The following is a 20,131-nucleotide window of genomic DNA, read 5'->3' as shown; positions in this document are numbered from 1 at the left end:
AAGAGGGAGCTTATAAAAAGGGAGTGCAGCGAGCAGCAGGAGTTGGGAACAGAGAGATGAAAGCGACAGCAGCAGCAGCACTAGACAAGAGCGAGGAAAGCTGAGGCAGGAGAAATTAGCTGAAGGAAGGAGCAAGAGCAGGGCTTGGTGTGAGGCGCCTGCCTCGGAGAGGCGGCAGGACAAGGAGGAGGGAAGGGGGGGGAGTGCAGAACTGAGCTAGGGCAAGTGAAGAGCAACAGCAGATAACCCCGGGAGGAGGGCAGGCAGGAGCCCAACAATGGCTGAGGTGAGGGGAACACACCACAGAGCTGAGGATGTGGCTGAAGCTGGGCTTCCTCCTGCGTGCCTTTCTGCTGCTTGGTTTTTTCCGGGCTCTTCCTCCCTCACCCCCTCCCAACTGTCACACAGGCATGCCCCCAATTTTCACAGCTGAGTCTTGATAGGAGTCAGCTGGATTTGACACCAAAGGCAACACAGACCAAATGTTCCTTCAGTTTGTTAATTTCACTGTTCTGTCATTGGATTCTAACTTTGAACAACTTTGCATGCTTAACCCCTGCCCATCAGCTACATGTAGCATTGGCAATCCTACAGCCTGAATACCTCACAGAGTTGTTGACCAAGAATGCTTTTGCTCTTATGGCCTCACCAACTTCATAGGGTTGTTGTGAGGATAAAATGCACTCCTATTAGTTCTTTAGACCTTTAAAGCCTTATATGATCAAGGGCCTGCCTATCTATGGGTCCACCTTTCTCCATATGTTCTCCAGAGAGCACTGCATTCAGGGACACAAAACCTACTATCTATCCCTGGACCATGGGAGGCCAGACTGTGCTCTACACGGGCTAGGGACTTCTCAGTGGCAACACCAGCAATGTAGAATGCCCTCCCGGAGGCCACAAGGGCCCTGCAGGATCTCTTCCAATTCCACAGGGCCTGTAAAACTGAACTATTTCAACAGGTCTTTAACACTTAAATGGGAGAGGACTGCCACCCTACACTGCTGAGCGATATCACTCATGAGGAATTGTGATCACCATAGGATCACTGTCAGAAGAAAGAAGTTATAATCCCGCCTATACTGAAGTTTTGAGCAGCACCACGAAATGTATTTTAATTGTTATTTTATTGTTTTATATCATAATCTTAAATTGTTTTTGAATTGATAGCCACCCTGAGTCCGCTTGCGGAGAGGGCGGGATAGAAAACTGGAGTAATAAAATAAAAAAAATTAGATAGAAGGTGCACTAGCAGAAATATATTTTTCTTTTTTAATGTTGACTGTAATATTGCATTTTTATGTCTGTATATTCTTTGGACCTGTTACTGAAAAATGCTGTAAAAAAGTGTTTTGGAAACTAGAAAGTGTCTGGAGTCGTAGCAAAGAAAAGTCTGTGCAGTTTGGGATTCCTTATCAGTTCATGAGTACCAGTTGTTGACTCAGTGAGGAAGTGTACTAAGTGGTGGTAAATACATACCATATGAGTGTCAAATACAGCTGACTCCTATCAAGACTCAGCTGGGAAAACCGAATGTGAGCAATTTGTGATTGCTCACTGAGCAACTGAGCACAGTGCAAAGTGAGGTGCTGCCTTTCCATAGCAAAGGTTTCTATAGCCTGTGCCAGTCCAAGCCAAGATAAAGACTGGGACAGAGAGAGAACAGGCAAGCCTGCTGATACACCCCCCCCCTTTTCCAAAGCCATGAACAGCATGAAAAGTCTGTGCAGTTTGGGATTCCTTATCAGTTCATGGGCGTTTTCGCACTGACCTTAATCAGCAGCGACGCCCCTCTTCACCGCGCAGGATCGGCGCGGATTTCGCGCTAATTGCTGCGGAGCACTCGGAAGAGCCGGAAAGTCCCGCGGCTTTTGTGGCGCAAACGGAAACCGCCAAAAACCAGTTGACTCAGTGAGGAAATGTACTAAGTGGTGGTAAATACATAACATATGAGTGTCAAATACAGCTGACTCCTATCAAGACTCAGCTGGGAAAACCGAATGTGAACAATTTATGATTGAGGAAGTTGCAGGGTTATATTTGTTTTACAGGTTTGCCTGTAGAGCTGCCAACTTTGGGCTGAGCAAAGGTTTAGCAAAGGTTTAGATGAGCTTTCCATAGCAAAGGTTTAGATGAGCTTTGGTTGAATTTGGAAGTGGAGAAAAATGATGTTTCATTCCTTTACAATGTTTTTTCACCAAGCTTGGACCAGAAGCATGCAGTGTTACATTCTCATTCTATCCTTACATCTGCATTCTCACCAACCCTCCAACCCACCAATCCTCTATACATCCTCTTTAATTTATTTCTTATTTGGAATAGTAGATGGAAATTTGGAATTTGGAATAGTAGATGGAAATATTAGATTGTAATGTAAGATAATGAATAGTAGAATGTACTGTTATTTGGAATGATAGATCGGAATGTATTTCTCTGGTCTGGGGACAGAGGAGATACAGCTAATCACCTCACCTCAAAGAAAAAGATGCTGTAAGGTCACTTCCATGCTTGAAAGGAGATGGATGGACCATAATGACAGGGTCTCAGATAATTAGCATTCCACAGTTAAGAAGAGTACATCTGCCCATCAGTCTCCAATTTTGAGATATTTATTTCCTTCACAATGTTTTCCCCCAGAATCAAACCCAAATGGTAGCCATATAAACTAATCTTTTTTTTCTGTTTGGTCCTTGAATCTGTTAAACATCTTCTTGATGTATGCTAATTTGTTGCTTACCCTCTACCTATATATATGGACTGATAATTTCCATTTCACTGCATAATATAGTGGGTTCGATGCATTGAAGAGGCAAGGTGGCAGTGATCATTAGCTCTTTATTAAGTACAGCATAAGGTAGCCTGCACTTCAAGACTGAGGAACTGGGTCAACGGGGCCAACTATATACAACTCAGGGTTCCTGCGCAAGCACGTTATTGGATCATTCAAACCAGCAGGGGGCCTGTGATTGGTGCAGGGCAGCAGGTATTTGTCCCCAGGCTCCGTTCATATGGCTCCAATGAGCCAGGCAGGAACGAGACTTCTGGTTTCGGCAACCTAACTTAGAGAGCGACTTGGACCGGCTGGTCCAGAGTCGCTCCCTAATCGGGCAGCAGAGGGGTCCTCCTCATGGGGAGACCCGAGTCTGGGACCCAGGAAGGATCCAAGAAGGTGGGAGGCTTGACGTTGAGGGTCAGGATCATCAGCGGTGGCTGTCTCCTGACCCCGATGTTGCTGCGAGCCTCACTGTCCCGATCACCATTTTTAAATGGCATCAGGGTTGACTGCTGGACCTCTTTTCCTTCTACTATCAAGTATTTCTGCATGACAAGCTCAGACTTTGCTATTTATGGGACTGGTTGTAAGTTTTTCTTTCTTTCTAATACTCAACTTTTAAAGTAAGACTTTTGAAAGATCGGGAGCTTGAGAGTGGAAAATGAAGTGGAGCACTTACGGAGGCAAAGGCGAAGAGAAAGGGGGGAAATGCTCAGCTTCTCTTTTCCGAGGCTTCAAAAAGTTTGTGCCTAACCTGGTGATTTTCCTAGAGATGTCCTGAAAAAATGGGATTGATTCACACCAGCTTCTTAAGATAAAAAAGATCTGATGTTTGAATTGAACTGATTTGTCCTGAACTCTTTTGGGGGAGGAAGATCTTGCTGTTGGAAAGCTAGTAGCAAGCATATGTGGATGAGAAGAACAGTTGCTGTAAGAATTCTGAGCTGAGACTGTTAAGCTAATGAATGTCTTACAGAATTGACTTTTAATGGACAGAATACAGTTATGAATAAATTTTGTGGCTCTTAAAGATATAAGAAAAAGAAAGAACTTGATGGCTGGGGTGAAGGGAAGTATCCTGAATAAACCTCTGTTGGTCTTAAATATACATAAGAACATAAGAGAAGCCATGTTAGATCAGGCCAATGGCCCATCCAGTCCAACACTCTGTGTCACACAGTGGCCAAAAAAAATTATATATATATATATATATATATATATATATATATATATATATATATATATATATACACACACACACACACACACACACACACACACTGTGGCTAATAGCCACATTCAGCGTCTTACTTGGCTTGTGCAGTGGATTATAAAATGCAGCTATATTGTTGACTGTTGGAAGAATAGCTTGAAGTTTTCAAGTGGATTACAAATTTTTGATGGTTGATACGGTTACCAGTAATTTTTCTGACTTCAGTTCGTTAATGGATTGTAAAAAGTTGGTTGGCTGAAGGTGATTCTTGCATTTTTTTTTCAATTTTGGTTTATTTTTCTTTTTGTGTGTTTACCCCTTGTGGCTTTACCTGGAGGATTTATCCATAAGCATATGGCTGGAATACTTTTTTAATATATATTTATTTTTCTTCATTTTTTTCTCTCTCTGTGGATTTTTATTTTTCTGTTGGGTTCATTTGGATTGCTTCATTTTTCATCTTTTCTGATTATTTTTAATTTTTGTTCTTTCTCGTGGAGGTTATACAAACTGGGCACACAGCCCTGGATTACAATTTATATTTTGAAATACCTAGATGAATTTGTTAAGACCTAGACTCGATTGAATTATTTATTCTGAGAACGCTCTACAGTGAACTGTTTCTGTGAGTTGAATTGTTTAGGCTTGGTGATACTAAAGGTTGTTGTGGTAAAAAGGTTTTGTTTAACATAAGGCTTATCGCCGTTTGGGGCTTGTTAAAATGTTGATAGAAGCAAGAAGGTTTTATTCTCAAACAAACTACTATCTTTTCATAATATTGACACTATTTATTAGATACTAGCTCAGTTGACACAAACAGGAACATTGTGTTCCAAAACAGGCTAGCTAAAGGGAAATATACAAAATTTGTGCCTGTGAGTGCAAATATACTAATAAGGATGGAAAATAAAGCTGCTATTGGCTTTAAAGAGGCTCAAAGGAAAAAAGAACTAAGAAGGCAGACCACAGACTCCTTCACCCAGTTCTTCATCTGGTTTAGGGAAGTTTGCACCTGTAACCATGCAGGGGGACATGAAAGAAATGCAAAATACTCTACTAACTGCCATAGCACAATTGACTGGTAAAGTAGACAATATGGGAGACCAGATGGCAGAAATTAAGCAAGAACTTCAAGAGAATAGAACACAGACAGCAGAGACCAATAAAGCTTTAAAGGTCTTAGATGCACAGGTGACAGACAACACACAAAAGGTGGCGCAACTAGAAAAAGAACAGAAAGCATATCTTAGTAGACTTCTTCAGTTAGAGATAGAGAACAGCCTATATGCTAAGGTTTCAAAATGTACCAGAAGAAAAAGCTGAAGATCTACAGAAAATACTAAGTGAAGCCCTGGCAGAAATTCTACAGGTGACACCTGATAAGATTGAGGAGGAGTTCGACCAAGTTAAGCAGGTACCATCAAGTTTCATGAGATGGAACAAACTACCTAGCGAAATCCATTTGAAGCTCACGAGGAAGAAGACTAGAGATAATATTTTGAAACAAGCGAGAGATAAGCCAATGACGATAGCAGGAAATATGGTGAAAATTTTGAGAGAGGTACCATGGCCAGTCAGACAAAAGAGAAGACAATATCAAACTTTGACAAATTTTCTGAGAGAAAGAGAAATACCTTACACATGGCTAATGCCGGAAGGCCTACTTTTTACATATGAAGAGAACAGATAGAGGATAAATTCTATTTTTAAAGCCCAAATTTTTTTGGAGAAAGTTGAGAAAAAAGAGGGGAAGAAAAAGGACGGTGAAGAGGAAGAAGAAGAAATCTCAGATGAAGAAGACCCAAGTGGAGCAAGGAAATACCCAACAAGACTGCAGACCAAAAAAGATAAAAAAGTTAGTGATAAGAAAAATCTATAATGGCATCAATAGTCTCTATTAATGTGAAGGGACTTAATTCTCCCATAAAAAGAAGGAAGACCTTTAAATATATAGCAAAATTGGAGATGGATCTAATCTGCTTACAAGAAACTCATTTTCTGGCAAAAGATCAACATTTTTTGAGAAATAAGAAACTTGGCAATTTGTTTACAGCAACAGATATTAATAAAAAGAAAAGGGGCCTGGCAATATATATTAAGGACAAATTTAATCCACAGTTGCAGTATGCTTCAGAAGATGGAAGAATTTTATTAGTGGAAGTTATGATGGATAATAAAAAAAAATATTGGCAAACATTTATGCTCTGAATGAATATCAAGAAATTTTTTTAAAAGATCTGCACCTTAGGTTAGTAAATCTGGACTATGCAGAATACTGTCTAGTAGGAGACTTCAATGCAGTTTCTGATAGACAATTGGACAAAAAAACACACAAGCATACTAAAGCTAAAGGCTTTCAACTACCAACAAACTTTTGGAAGCTTGCAGAAGAATTGGAGTTAGTTGATGCATGGAGAACAAGATACCCAAATTCGAGAGACTTTACATGCTACTCTGTCAGCCACCAATTGTGGTCAAGAACTGATATGTGTTGGCTGTCCACAGACCAGGTTAAAGACCTAGCTGAGACAGAAATTCAACCAAGAGTCAAATGAGATCATAATCCTGTAATGATAAAATTCAAAGGCACCCAGCTGAGAAGAACTTGGAGGTTAAATATTTCAATTCTAAAAGACAAAGATTTTCTTCAAGAAACTAAGGTAGAAATGGAATCTTTTTTCAAACAGAATATAACTCAAGATGTAATAATGCAAGTGGTCTGGGATACTGCCAAAGCATATGTTGTGTCCTAGGTTCAAATGGAGAACTGTTACTTTTGGAGGGAAGCTGAACAAGCCAAGCTTGTACTCCACACCAGGGTTCCAGAGAAGGCCTAAGCGTGCCCAATCGGGGGAAGGATTGAAACATAAGTAGCCAATCAACATCTAGGCTCATACTGTACCCTGATAGGCCCTTAGGGCCCTGTAAATAGCCAATCCATGTAGATAGTTAAGGACCAATCAGAAGGGGGCAAGAATTGTATAAAAGAGTGGGAAGTTTGAATAGAGCTCAGTCTGTGTTGGTGTTCCTGAAGTAAAGCTTGCTGAAATCACTCTCCGACTCTGGTCTCTTACTGCGCCGACCCCAGTACTTTACACTGGCGACGAGGATGGGATGCCAGTAAGAACCAGCAACAGAACCAGGAACACGGAAAGGTGGCTAAATCCAAGCCATCTGGGTCCCCACCTCCACTCTGCGCACACCCCATCTCGCAAGCCGCCCAGACACGCTGCCAAGAATGGAGGCTCCAGCCAACCTCCTGCAGCCCTTTAGCATCGATCGCCCCGAGCTGTGGGACTCGTGGGTCGAAGGCTTCCAGTCATACCTGACGTTCCGGAAGATTACAGAGACTACCATGCAGAGAGCTCTGCTTATCAGTACGTGTGGTACGGAGACCGTGGACTTAGCCAGGGCTCTTCTCCAACCCAGGAACCTCTCAGAGACGCCGGTGGACGACATCATCAGCGCTCTGGAGAAGTATTTCCAGCCCCAGCCAACCAAGCTCACCCGGCACTGGGACTTCCGACAAAGGACACAGAAAGCAAGCGAAACCACGATGGCGTTCTTGACAAGCCTGCGCCGGGTGGCAAGCCGATGCAGTTTCGCAGACCTCAACGAAGCCCTTCTCGACCAGTTTGTATGGGGCTTGAGGGACGAAAAACTAGTACAGAAACTCCTGTCCCTCTCCGAGTGCGACCTAAGAAAGGCAATCGATGTGGCCACCAGCTGGGAGAAGGGCAGATCAGCAGGGCCACGGCTGACAAGACAGGCTGCGGCACACCAGATCAACCCTGAACCATCTACAGAGGACTCAGACAAGGACAAAGCTCTACAAACCGGCTATCGTTCAGCAGGAAGGAAGACCACCCATACCCCACAGGGCATGAGACACAAGACACCACCTGCATGTGCAAGCTGCGGGGGCCAGCACGAGCGAAAGACCTGCCGATTCCGGAATGCCACCTGTCGACTCTGCAGCAAGGAAGGCCACATCGCCTGCGCCTGCAGATCCACATCCCGAGCACGCGTCCCGCAAAGATCTGCGCACTCCGAAGGCCAGCCAGACTTCGAGACCGACGCTCTCCACGCCCACCAATACCCGGTACAGTACCTACCCTCGCCAGTCAGGCCCTCCAAAATCCGGGTCAATGTAGAGATCGGGGGGGTGCCCTGCCAAATGGAGGTGGACTCTGGGTCAGCATCATCTATTATAGCGGCAGAGACATTTTTTAAAATCCCCACCAGGCTGAGGCCTCGTCTCAGGGACCCGGAGTTTACCTTAGTGGACTTCCAGAAGAATAAGGTGCCTATCTTGGGAGTGGGCCCGGTCCCAGTCGAATACAAGGGGTTCAAGGGCCAGCTACAAGTGCTAGTGGTCAAGAACCACCTTACAAACCTTTTGGGTCTCGACTGGTTCAAGCCTTTGGGAATAGAGATCAGGGGGGTCAATAAGACTGTCGGAGTGGACTTTAACAAGGTTTGCGAAGAGTTCCCGGCCGTTTTCGATGGCACCTTGGGCTGCTACACGGGTCCCCCGGTTACACTACACCTCGACCCCACAGTGCGGCCTATTAGGCTTAAAGCGCGGCGAGTTCCATTCGCGCTCAAGCCTAAAATTGAGGAGGAACTGGATAAACTGATTGCACAGGGAATACTAGAGCCTGTCACCCACGCAGCCTGGGAAACGCCCATCGTGACTCCAGTCAAGCCCAGTGGGGAAGTGCGGATTTGTGCAGACTATAAGTGTACCCTCAACAAGGCTCTTCAGGCCCACGCATACCCTGTGCCCATCGTCAGCCACGTTTTAGCCACCCTAGCCGGCGCAAAAATTTTTGGCAAGTTGGACTTGGCCCAAGCTTACCAACAGCTGCCGGTGGATGAGGCCACGGCCAACGCCCAAACAATTGTGACCCACCGGGGGGCCTTTAGAGTAAAGCGGTTGCAATTTGGCGTGAGTGTGGCTCCGGGGTTGTTCCAGGAACTCATGGACTCTCTTTTAAAAGGACTTCCCGGAGTCACTCCATTCTTCAATGATGTGCTGATCGCTGCAGCCTCGCCTGAAGAATTCGCCGCCCGCCTTAGAGGAGTCCTACAACGTTTTGAAACAGCCGGCCTCAAGGTCAAACGGGAGAAGTGCCTCCTGGGCGTGGATCGGGTGGAATTCCTGGGGTTCTCCATCGATGCCCAGGGGGTCCACCCCTCCGACGCCAAGCTGCGTGCCATCAGAGATGCTCCAGCGCCCACCAACAAGCAAGAACTCCAGGCCTTCCTCGGCCTCCTAAACTTTTATCATGCTTTTCTCCCCCACAAGGCAGCGGTGGCCGAACCCCTGCACCGGCTTCTAGACAAGAACCGACCCTGGGCGTGGGGCCGCCAGCACGCTAAAGCCTTCCAGGATATCAAGGGCCTCCTGATGTCCAACTCTGTCCTTGCCCATTTCGACGAGACCCTGCCCTTGGTCCTTGCATGCGACGCATCCCCTTATGGCGTGGGGGCAGTTCTGGGCCACCGACTCCCTGATGGGACCGAAGTCCCTATCGCGTACTACTCGCGGACCCTCTCGTCGGCGGAGCGGAACTACGCCCAAATCGACAAAGAAGGGTTGGCAGTTGTGGCCGGCGTCAAAAAATTTCATGATTACATCTACGGCCGGCCCTTTACCCTCTATACGGACCACAAACCCCTCTTGGGCCTCTTTGCATCAGACCGGCAGACCCCTCAGGTGTTGTCCCCACGGGTCCTCCGTTGGTCCATTTTTCTAGCCGGCTACACTTACACCCTAGTGCATCGCCCGGGCCATGCTGACGCCCTGAGCCGCTTGCCCTTGCCTGACGTGGATCCCGATCCAGCCCCGGCTCATCAGATCCTACTGATGGACATGCTTCCGGACAGGCCATTGCTCGCCCGCGACGTTGCTGCCCGCTCCGCTCGTGATCCAGTCCTCTCCCGTGTCTTGGACTGGGTGGGGAGGGGGTGGCCCAAGGGCTCGACTGGGCCGGAATTTACTCCGTTTGCAGCCCGGAAAGACGAACTATCCACCCACAAAGGCTGCCTACTATGGGGCAACAGAGTCGTCATCCCCAAACCCTTGCAAGACCAAGTGCTTAGAGCCCTGCACGAGGCACACCCGGGCATAGTCCGCATGAAGGCTCTCGCACGAAGCTATGTCTGGTGGCCCGGCCTCGATGCAGAAATTGAGGCTTGGGTTAAAAGGTGCCCGACATGCCAGGTGTCAAGGCCTGACCCCCCACGTGGCCCAGTGCAACCATGGGAATCCACCAAAACCCCCTGGTCAAGACTGCATATGGACTTTGCTGGCCCCTTCCATGGGCGGACTCTACTCATACTAGTGGATTCATACTCCAAGTGGTTGGAGGTGGTCCAGGTGCTCTCGCCATCATCGCAGGCAACCATCACGGCTCTGAGGGCCATCTTTGCAACCCACGGGTTGCCGGAGACCATCGTCACCGACAACGGCACAGCAGTGTTCCAGGACTTCTTAGCCAGGAACCTCATCAGGCACATTCGCTCTGCCCCGTTTCATCCAGCCACCAACGGCCAGGCAGAGCGGATGGTGCGCACGGCAAAGGAGGCCTTGAACTGTCTGGGCCCCTCAGACTGGCCAAAAGACTTGGCGTGTTTCCTAATGGCCTACCGGACCACACCCACCGCCTCCACAGGTCGCAGTCCAGCCGAACTCCTCATGGGCCGCCGCATCACCACCCTGCTGGACAAGCTGCACCCTGACCGAGCCCCAGACAGGCGACCGGCGCCGGAACACCTTAAAGCCCCCAGAGGGTTCTACCCAGGTGAGACAGTGTGGGCACGGAACTATGCCACCACTGGCCCCGCCTGGCTCCCTGGAAAGGTGGACCACGTCACAGGACCGGTCTCCTATGCAGTGACCTTGGAGGGTGGACATCTCCTGAGGCGACACATCGACCAACTCCGTGGTCGCCTGCCTGCCGGGGAGCCAAGGTCAGAGGCTCCAGATCCGGACAACGTAAGTCCCCGTGAGCCTGACACAGAACAGGGTTCCGTGGAGCCCGCTTCGGCCCAGCAGGAGGAGACCCCCGACCGCGCAGCTGAACCCAGGTCTTCCGGGGCCGCCGTCCCAGATGTCTCCAGCTCTGCAGCCGCGGAACCACAAACCGAGTCAGAACGCCCAGTCCCCTCGGAGCTCCGACGCTCGACACGAGACCGCCGCCCTCCGGCATATCTCCAGGACTATGTCACCTGATAGCTGGAACTATGGGGGGAGGGGTGTTGTGTCCTAGGTTCAAATGGAGAACTGTTACTTTTGGAGGGAAGCTGAACAAGCCAAGCTTGTACTCCACACCAGGGTTCCAGAGAAGGCCTAAGCGTGCCCAATCAGGGGAAGGATTGAAACATAAGTAGCCAATCAACATCTAGGCTCATACTGTACCCTGATAGGCCCTTAGGGCCCTGTAAATAGCCAATCCATGTAGATAGTTAAGGACCAATCAGAAGGGGGCAAGAATTGTATAAAAGAGTGGGAAGTTTGAATAGAGCTCAGTCTGTGTTGGTGTTCCTGAAGTAAAGCTTGCTGAAATCACTCTCCGACTCTGGTCTCTTACTGCGCCGACCCCAGTACTTTACAGCATATTTTAGGGGTCTTGCAATCAGATCTAGTGGCAAGAAAAAGAAAGAAAGAACTGAAAACTTCCAAAAACTAATGTTGCAAGCAGGAGAAGCTGAAAAGAATTTAAAAACACAACCTACAAAACAGGAGTTTCAAAATAAAGTCAAAAAAATACAACATCAACTTAATCTGCCGCTTGTAGAGGAAACGGAGAAAAAACATAAGATTTGCTAGACAGAATTTCTTTGAAGATGCAAATAAACCTGGAAGGTGGTTGGCCTACAGATTGAGAAAAGAGAATGCCAAAAGCCTAATACCGGTACTGAAAGATGAAATAATAAAGAGAAATTTCAAAAACAGGAGATACGCCAAATTGTGGAACAATTTTACAAAATATTATATGAAGATAAACAAGTTCAAAAGAAGAAGAAAGGTTGAAACGCTTGGGACTCTTTAGCTTGGAGAAACGTCGACTGCGGGGTGACATGATAGAGGTTTACAAGATAGAAGAAGAAGAAGAAGATATTGGATTTATATCCCGCCCTCCACTCCGAAGAGTCTCAGAGCGGCTCACAATCTCCTTTACCTTCCTCCCCCACAACAAACACCCTGTGAGGTGGGTGGGGCTGGAGAGGGCTCTCACAGCAGCTGCCCTTTCAAGGACAACCTCTGCCAGAGCTATGGCTGACCCAAGGCCATTCCAGCAGGTGCAAGTGGAGGAGTGGGGAATCAAACCTGGTTCTCCCAGATAAGAGTCCACACACTTAACCACTACACCAAACTGGCTCTCCACTGCATGGGATGGAGAAAGTAGAGAAAGAGGTACTTTTCTCCCTTTCTGACAATACAAGAACTCGTGGGCATTCAATGAAATTGCTGAGCAGACAGGTTAAAACGGATAAAAGGAAGTACTTTTTCACCCAAAGGGTGATTAACATGTGGACTTCACTGCCACAGGAGGTGGTGGCGGCCACAAGCATGGCCACCTTCAAGAGGGGTTTAGATAAAAATATGGAGCAGAGGTTCATCAGTGGCTATTAGCCACAGTGTGTGTGTGTGTGTGTGTGTGTGTGTGTGTATGTATATATATATATATATATATATATATATATATATATATATATATATATATATATATATATATATAAATTTATATATATAAATTTTTTTGGCCACTGTGTGACAGAGTGTTGGACTGGATGGGCCATTGGCCTGATCCAACATGGCTTCTCTTATGTTCTTAAAAATTTGGAAGAATATATTAAACAAAACAATCTTAATAAATTTACAGAAGAGCAACAGAAAATTTTAAATGAACCAATAATAATAAGAGAAGTGGGAGACGCAATGGCATCTCAAAAGAATGGTAAATCACCGGGTCCAGATAGCTTACCTACAGAGTTCTATAAAGCCTATGAAGATTGTTTGTTGTTGCCATTTAAACGTCTTATTGAAAGGATTCAAGAGGAAGCTCAAATACCAGCTTCATGGCAAGAAGCTACAATATCTAATTCCAAAAGAGGGTGCAGCCAATTTCTCTTTTAAACGTGGATTACAAAAATTTTGCTGCAATATTGGCACAATGCCTAAAGAAGGTCTTACAGATTACAATAAACCAAGATCAGACAGGATTTCTTCCTAGAAGATATCTGAAAAATAATGTCAGAACAGTACGTAATATAATGGAATACTATGATAACCATCCAGAGAAACAATTGGCATTAATTTGTCTGGATGCAGAGAAGGCCTTTGACAATATTTGTTGCCATTTATGTTGCAACAACTGAAGGGTATGGAATGTGGTGAGGATTTTTTGAGAACAATACAATCAATATACTCCTCGCAAAGGGCAAAGGTGATGGTGAACGGTGAATTAACAGAAGCAATTGCTATTCAAAAAGGTACAAGACAAGGTTGCCCACTGTAACCATTTCTTTTTATCTTGTGTTTAGATATACTGAATACCAAATAAGAGAAGATATCAAGTATTAAGGGAGTGGTGATCAAGGGTGAACAATACAAACTGAGAGCCTTTGCGGATGACTTGGTTTTTATATTAGAACAACCAATAGACTCAATTGACTGTATGATAAATAAGATTAATCAATTTGGCCATTGGGCAGGATTGAAGATCAACTACCACAAAACAAAATTTCTGACAAAGAACATGATGACCGAACAAATTCAACTCCTTCAACATAAATCGGGGTTTTCTTATGAGAAAAGAGTTAAATATTTAGGTGTATACATTACAAACAAATGCAGTAGTTTAAAGATGGACAACTATGATAAAATGCTCAAAGAAATCAAAAAAGACTTAGGAAAATAGCAAGCAAGATCTGAATTTATCTTTAATGGGAAGAATAGCTTCAGTAAAAATGAACATTTTGCCAAGACTGTTATTTCTGTTTCAAACTATACCAGTACGTTTAACCAATGTGTTTTTTCAAGAACTGAATAAGATGGTCTCTGACTATATTTGGTGGAGGAAAAAAAACAAGAATTAAGCTAAAGACAAGACTCTAAATTGAGAGCAGGCTTGGGCCTCCCAGATTGGCAAACGGCTGAGATGGACTATTTATCCCAGTTGATGGCTAGGAAAGCTAAAGATGAAACAAGAAAAGGGTGAAGTGATATGCTTGGTTAGACAATCAAGACTTCTAAGATTCTTTGGTGTGAATCTCTATCTCCTATTTCCTGAAATGTGTATTATGATATCATTTATATTGGAAATGTAAGCTTAAATAGATATCTTAAAAGAAGACTTATAATCACTAAAACATTTTATCTAGATCAGGGGTGGCCAACGGTAGGTCTCCAGATGTTTTTTTGCCTAAAACTCCCATCAGCCCCAGCAATCAACCATGCTGGTTGGGGCTGATGGGAGTTGTAGGCAAAAAACATCTGGAGAGCTACCGTTGGTCACCCCTGATCTAGATGTTGATGACTTAGCATAAAGAGATAACAATATGTGATAATATTTGTACCTTGGGAAAGTATTTTACATGCAGATTAGATTATTACAGTATTGATATTTGTAATTCTAATTTTCTATTCCCCTCTTACCTGTTCCCCTTAACCTTCTGGAGAACTAATAAAAATTTTCAAATTGAGCCAGGCAGGAACACCCAATTCAGTTCTCACTTGAGTCCATGTACACAACACACTATATCTGAAGAAGTATGCATGCACATGAAAGCTTATACCTTGAATAAAAAATTGAATATAGGTGTTATCTTGTTGTCCTGTTGCCATTCTATAATACAATATATCTCGTTTCATTGTGAGCAAGTGGTTATGTTTAAGATTGGGATCAATTTTGTAAAGAAGGCAGAGCAACACATGGGTTCTTGTTCACCTTTGTGCAAAAGAAAACCTTGCTTCAGTCTTTAAAGGTCAGTGATGAATTTGGCAATATTTTACCGCTGCTTCCTGAGCATGCATTGTGTTGATTGGTCAGCTTCCTTCACAAAAGCTCACTGAAGGCTGCTGGCTGCCCTCATTTTGCACACAACATTCTGGGCTTGTTTGCTTCTTACAGCATGGCCGACTAAACTGTTTATACTTATCTCAGCCACCCTTCTGGACATAACTCTGCCACACCGCCTCACCTATTCCAAAGTTTTGGTAAGTATTATAATACTGTGCATAAATTTGATTAAGGCGTTATATAAAGTTTCTGTGCTATTCACTGCAGAGAGAGGGGTGGTGGATGTGAGGTTACATATTTTTAGAGCATATGAACAAATATTTTTAGAGCACCCCAACAGGATGTTGAGCAGTTTTGCAGTAACGTAAACATTAATGACAATGTACCCAAGATACCCTTTACTACATATGAAAATGGATACCACTATCACATTCCAAAAATGACTGAAAAACTGGAAAAAGTAAAAGCAAGGCTCCAAACAAACCAGGGCTTGCTGGTATCTAAGTCTTGAAGCTTTTCTGAGGCTCAGGGAACTGAAATGTCTAAGCAGCTGAAATTTCAGTTTCCTAAGGAAACTGAAAATTTTCAGCATGAATGGACCCAGGAGAGTGACTAAAGAGCAACACAGTGACATCTGGTCTATGTGTTAGATAATCTCAGAGGAAGCAAGGAGAATAATTATTCACCTCATTTACTAAGATCTGTTCTGAGGTTATGGGGGGGTTAGGGCACGGCATGTTCAGTGGGCCCTGAGAATCTGGGGAGATGTTGGAGCATATTAAGGACCATTCCTCACTATTCCTCTGGGCTGTTTTATGCTACAACAAAGTAGCGGAGCTGTTGGATTTGTTGATACATTTTTGGTTTCATCATGACATCAATGTGGGCTGAGAAGCAAAAGACAGGATCCAAAATTCAACCTCAGGCAAGTCTAATTGGAATCTGGCATTTCCCCCTCTTTGATGAGAACACTCTTATATCCCTTTTAAAAAGTATACTCATTTCCAAATTAGACTGCCATATGATGGGGGAGGGGAAGATAAAAAGTCCAAAATCCTTTTTTGGGTTTCCAGAACTAGTATTCAGTTTCATTTTTAAAAAAGCAATCTCTGTTTAGAAATAAATGCTTTGGGTTGTATAATCCTAAATAAATAGAACTATGACTAATGATCTGTCAAGTCTGTATGTTGTATTTGACTTTTGCATTTTACTAAGACACACCCTCTCATTGCTGCTATGATCTTTGCTGTGCCCTCTAATTTAATTTTGCCAGCTCTGGGTTGAGAAATACCTCGATTTTTTTTGGGGGGGGGGGGGTGGAGTTGAACCCTGCAGAGCGTGGGTTTGGGTGGGAGGAGAGACATCAGCATGGAACAAAGTGATGGAGACCATCCTCCAAAGCAGCCATTTTCTCCAGGGGAACTAAACCGTGTCACCTGAAGATCAGTTGTAAAACCCTACTCTAATTATCTTAGTACATCTATTTGTAGGCACATACATGTCTCCAAGGTATGGGGGGGTTTCCCTGCCCATCCTCAAGGTTCTCCACTCTCCCAATTAGTGGCACAACAGTCCTGTGAGGCACATAGCACATAGCTGAAGCACATAGACCACGCCATGGTCTGCCATGGAATTTCATCGGTGAGTGACAATTAAAGCTCCCTGTATTTTAGTGGTGCAAGCTCTGAGTCCAAGAGCACCTAAAGACCAACAAGATTTCCTCAGTATAAGCTCCTTGAGACTCAAAGCTTCCTTTGTCTTTTAGTGGTCACTGGATTTTAATTTTGCTTTTCTAGTGTTTTTTTCAGCTATTTAGTCACTAGTTTCAATGTTTTTCACTGTGTTGGAATTTTGTGTGGTTACAATTTTTCTGCTGTTTCAACAATGTAGCTAAAAGGTACAGTACATACACACAAGCAGGGCTTTTTTTGAGCAGGAATGCAGTTCTGGCTGGCTTGGTGCCGGGGGTGTGGCCTGATATGCAAATGAGTTCCTGCTGGGTTTTTTCCTACAAAAACAATGGTGATGTTAAGGGGTATGGCCTAATATGCAAATAAGTTCCTGCTGGACTTTTTTACCAAAGAAAAAGCCCTGTATACAAGAACATAAATACATGTCAACACATGATGCTGTCTTAATCCATCAAAGTCAGAATTCCAGCAGAAGCTCCTTTGCATATGTTCCAACATAGCAGTCCACATTAGGGATGTGCAAAAAAAAAAAATTCGGAATTACACGGATTCGGAAGTACACTGGGGAAGAAAATTCGGATTCCCCATGCACTACTGAATACCGTATTCGGAATAGCCGCATATACGGTAGATGCACGGCTATTACCGAATATACGGCCCTATTATACCCTATGGGCCATTGAAATCAATGGCAAATAGGGTATATTTGAAGCCGCCTGGAGGGGGGGGTTGAGGGAGAGCCCCCAAATTTGCAGGGGACCTGCAGGGGACTCTCCCCTCCAACCCCCCCAAGTCCCAAAAAGATTGGGCCAGGGGATCCCATTCCAGGGGCACCCAAAGAGGGTGCCCCTATTCCATCATTATACCCTATGGGCCATTGAAATCAATGGCAAATAGGGTACAATTGAAGCCGCCTGGAGGGGAGGGGGTTTGAGGGAGAGCCCCCAAATTTGCAGGGGACCTGCAGGGGACTCTCCCCTCCAACCCCCCCAAGTCCCAAAAAGATTGGGCCAGGGGGTCCCTGTCTTTGGGCTCCCCAAAAGGCCCATTGCCAACAATGATGGGGAAAGCCCAATTAGCCACTTCCTCCACTACAATTGCTGTGGGGAAAGTGGCTCTGGCCAGAGGGGGGTTTGAGGGAGAGGCCCCAAAACTGCAGGGCAGCTTCAGGGGACTCCCCAGCATGCAACCCCCCTGGCCCAAAAGACAGCACCCATCTGTGGGCACCCCAAAAGGAACACTGCTCCCAATGGTGAGAAAAAACCAATTAGAGCCACTTCCTCACTGCAATTGTCATGGGAAGTGTGGCTCTGGGGAGCAGGAGGTTTTGAGGAGAGCCCCCCCCCCAAACTGCTGTGCAGCTTCAGGGCACTGTCCCACACAAAACCCACAAGGCCAAAAAAAAATTGGACCAGGGGGTCCAATTCCTGGGGCACCCAAAGCCAAACCTAACTTCACACCAGAGAATCTCTATAGGCCCCAAATGCACTACATCCCTCTATCTAATCTATGAACCCTGGGCCTGCAGGCCTGGCACCAATATAAACCCAGTTACCAACGTCACTGCCACACAAAACACAATCTGCTCAAGGTCTGCTCTGCAGACCTGGCTGCAGCAAACCCAGATGCCAGCTCTCCAGCCCTGCCCCAAACAACACGGGGAGAGCTGGCCAACCACAAAAAGAGTAACAGCAGCAGCACAACACAGCACAGCAGCAACAAATCAAACACTGAATACTTTTAAAACAGTAAAAAATTAACTTTTAACAATACAGGAACTTTGCCACCCCCTCCCCCCCAAAAAAACCCTTCACCCTAACCCCAAGAAATCCAAGCCACCCAAATCAGGAGAAGTAAAAGGACACTGCACTTTTAAAAGTCCTCTCACTAAATTAAGATATGGGCAAATTGGCAAAAACCCCCACCCCAGGCCCCCTCCCCAAGCAGAAACCCCCAAATAAGCTACCCCACCACCACCCAAATCTGGATAAGTAAAGGGACTCTAAGTCTTTAAAAAAAAGTCCTTTTACCAACAATAAATAAAAACAAGAACCCAAGAGAGAGTCTTACCTTGTCTTCTCTAGTCCAGGGAAGTCTGAGTGAGAGAGGCAGCAGCTTAAGCGAAGGGCCAGCCAGCCACTGCCAGCCCTTTGCACAATCTCTCACACACAGCATGGAGGAGTCAGCCAGGAAGGGAAGACTCCTTAGAAAGCCCTTCAAAGCATGCATTTGCAATGCATTTTGCAAATGCATGCTTTGGATTGGCTGCTGGGGCTCCTCTTCCCCCTCCCCCCCCTCCCTGATCCCAGGGAGGTTAAGGCAGAGGCGGGAAGAAGCCACTAAAGGCGCCAAAGCAGCTCCTTTGAAGCTCCAGAAGCTAATTGCCGCCTTTTGAATTGACAGCTGTGTGCTTACGAATAGCTATTCGTAACTACACAGCGAGCCTATTCGGCTGCTGTATAATGGACGCTTATGGAAGTCGGCTGCAGGCTATTCCGTATGCGGCCGAATCAGCACTGATTCGGCTGTAAATACGGCTCGGCCGAGCCGAATGCACATCCCTAGTCCACATGTTGCTCTCATATTGCTTCCATATTTCTCACTGTGGTCAATTATGGCTGAACATATTCTTGGAAATGCTTGATCACATTTTTTCAAGAAAAAAAACTAAGAAAAAAAGTCACACTAGACTGATGGGTATACCTGTATGTGATACCTAATTAATGTCCAAGAATGATGCATCATGGGGTTTTTTTGAGAGTAGCAGTCTGAAGGATGTTATAGTGTTGGGTAAGATTTAAGGGAGACCCTAAATTGAAGCCCCACTTTGCCATGGAAGCTTCAAAGGATGGGTCAGTCATTTACTTTCTTGGAGTCTTACCTACCTCACGTTGCTGTCATGATAATATGGATGAGGGGAGAATGGTGCTGTACACCGCTTTGAGGAGAAACATGGAGTATAAATAAGTGGAGTATACCTAAATAACTAAATCTATCATTACATCCTTTAATACTGTCTTGTCAATACTTACTGTCAGGGGTTTTTTGGTAGAAAAAAAGCCCAGCAGGAACTCATTTGCATATGAGGACACACCCCCAGGTGTCACCATTGTTTCGCATAGGGCTTTTCTGTAGGAAAAAGTCCAGCAGGAATTCATTTGCATATTAGGCCACACCCCCTCACAGCAAGCCAGCTGGAACTGTGTTCATGTGCGTTCCTGCTCAAAAAAAAGCCCTGCTTACTGTGACTAGCTATACAAAAACTCGGGCAGAAAAGAGTCTTTACGTATATTCTTAAAAAAAATAATAATAATGTCAAAACTTTTGGAAAGAACACACACATACACCACTCCTCCCCACCCATGTGACAATTCTTGATTATAATTCTTCTGACTGCTGTTGGTTACATATTGAGGAATTA

This window comes from Heteronotia binoei, chromosome 5 (genome assembly GCF_032191835.1).
Source record: "Heteronotia binoei isolate CCM8104 ecotype False Entrance Well chromosome 5, APGP_CSIRO_Hbin_v1, whole genome shotgun sequence".
Classification (NCBI taxonomy): Eukaryota; Metazoa; Chordata; class Lepidosauria; order Squamata; family Gekkonidae; genus Heteronotia; species Heteronotia binoei.
This window is presented reverse-complemented; position numbering follows the sequence as displayed.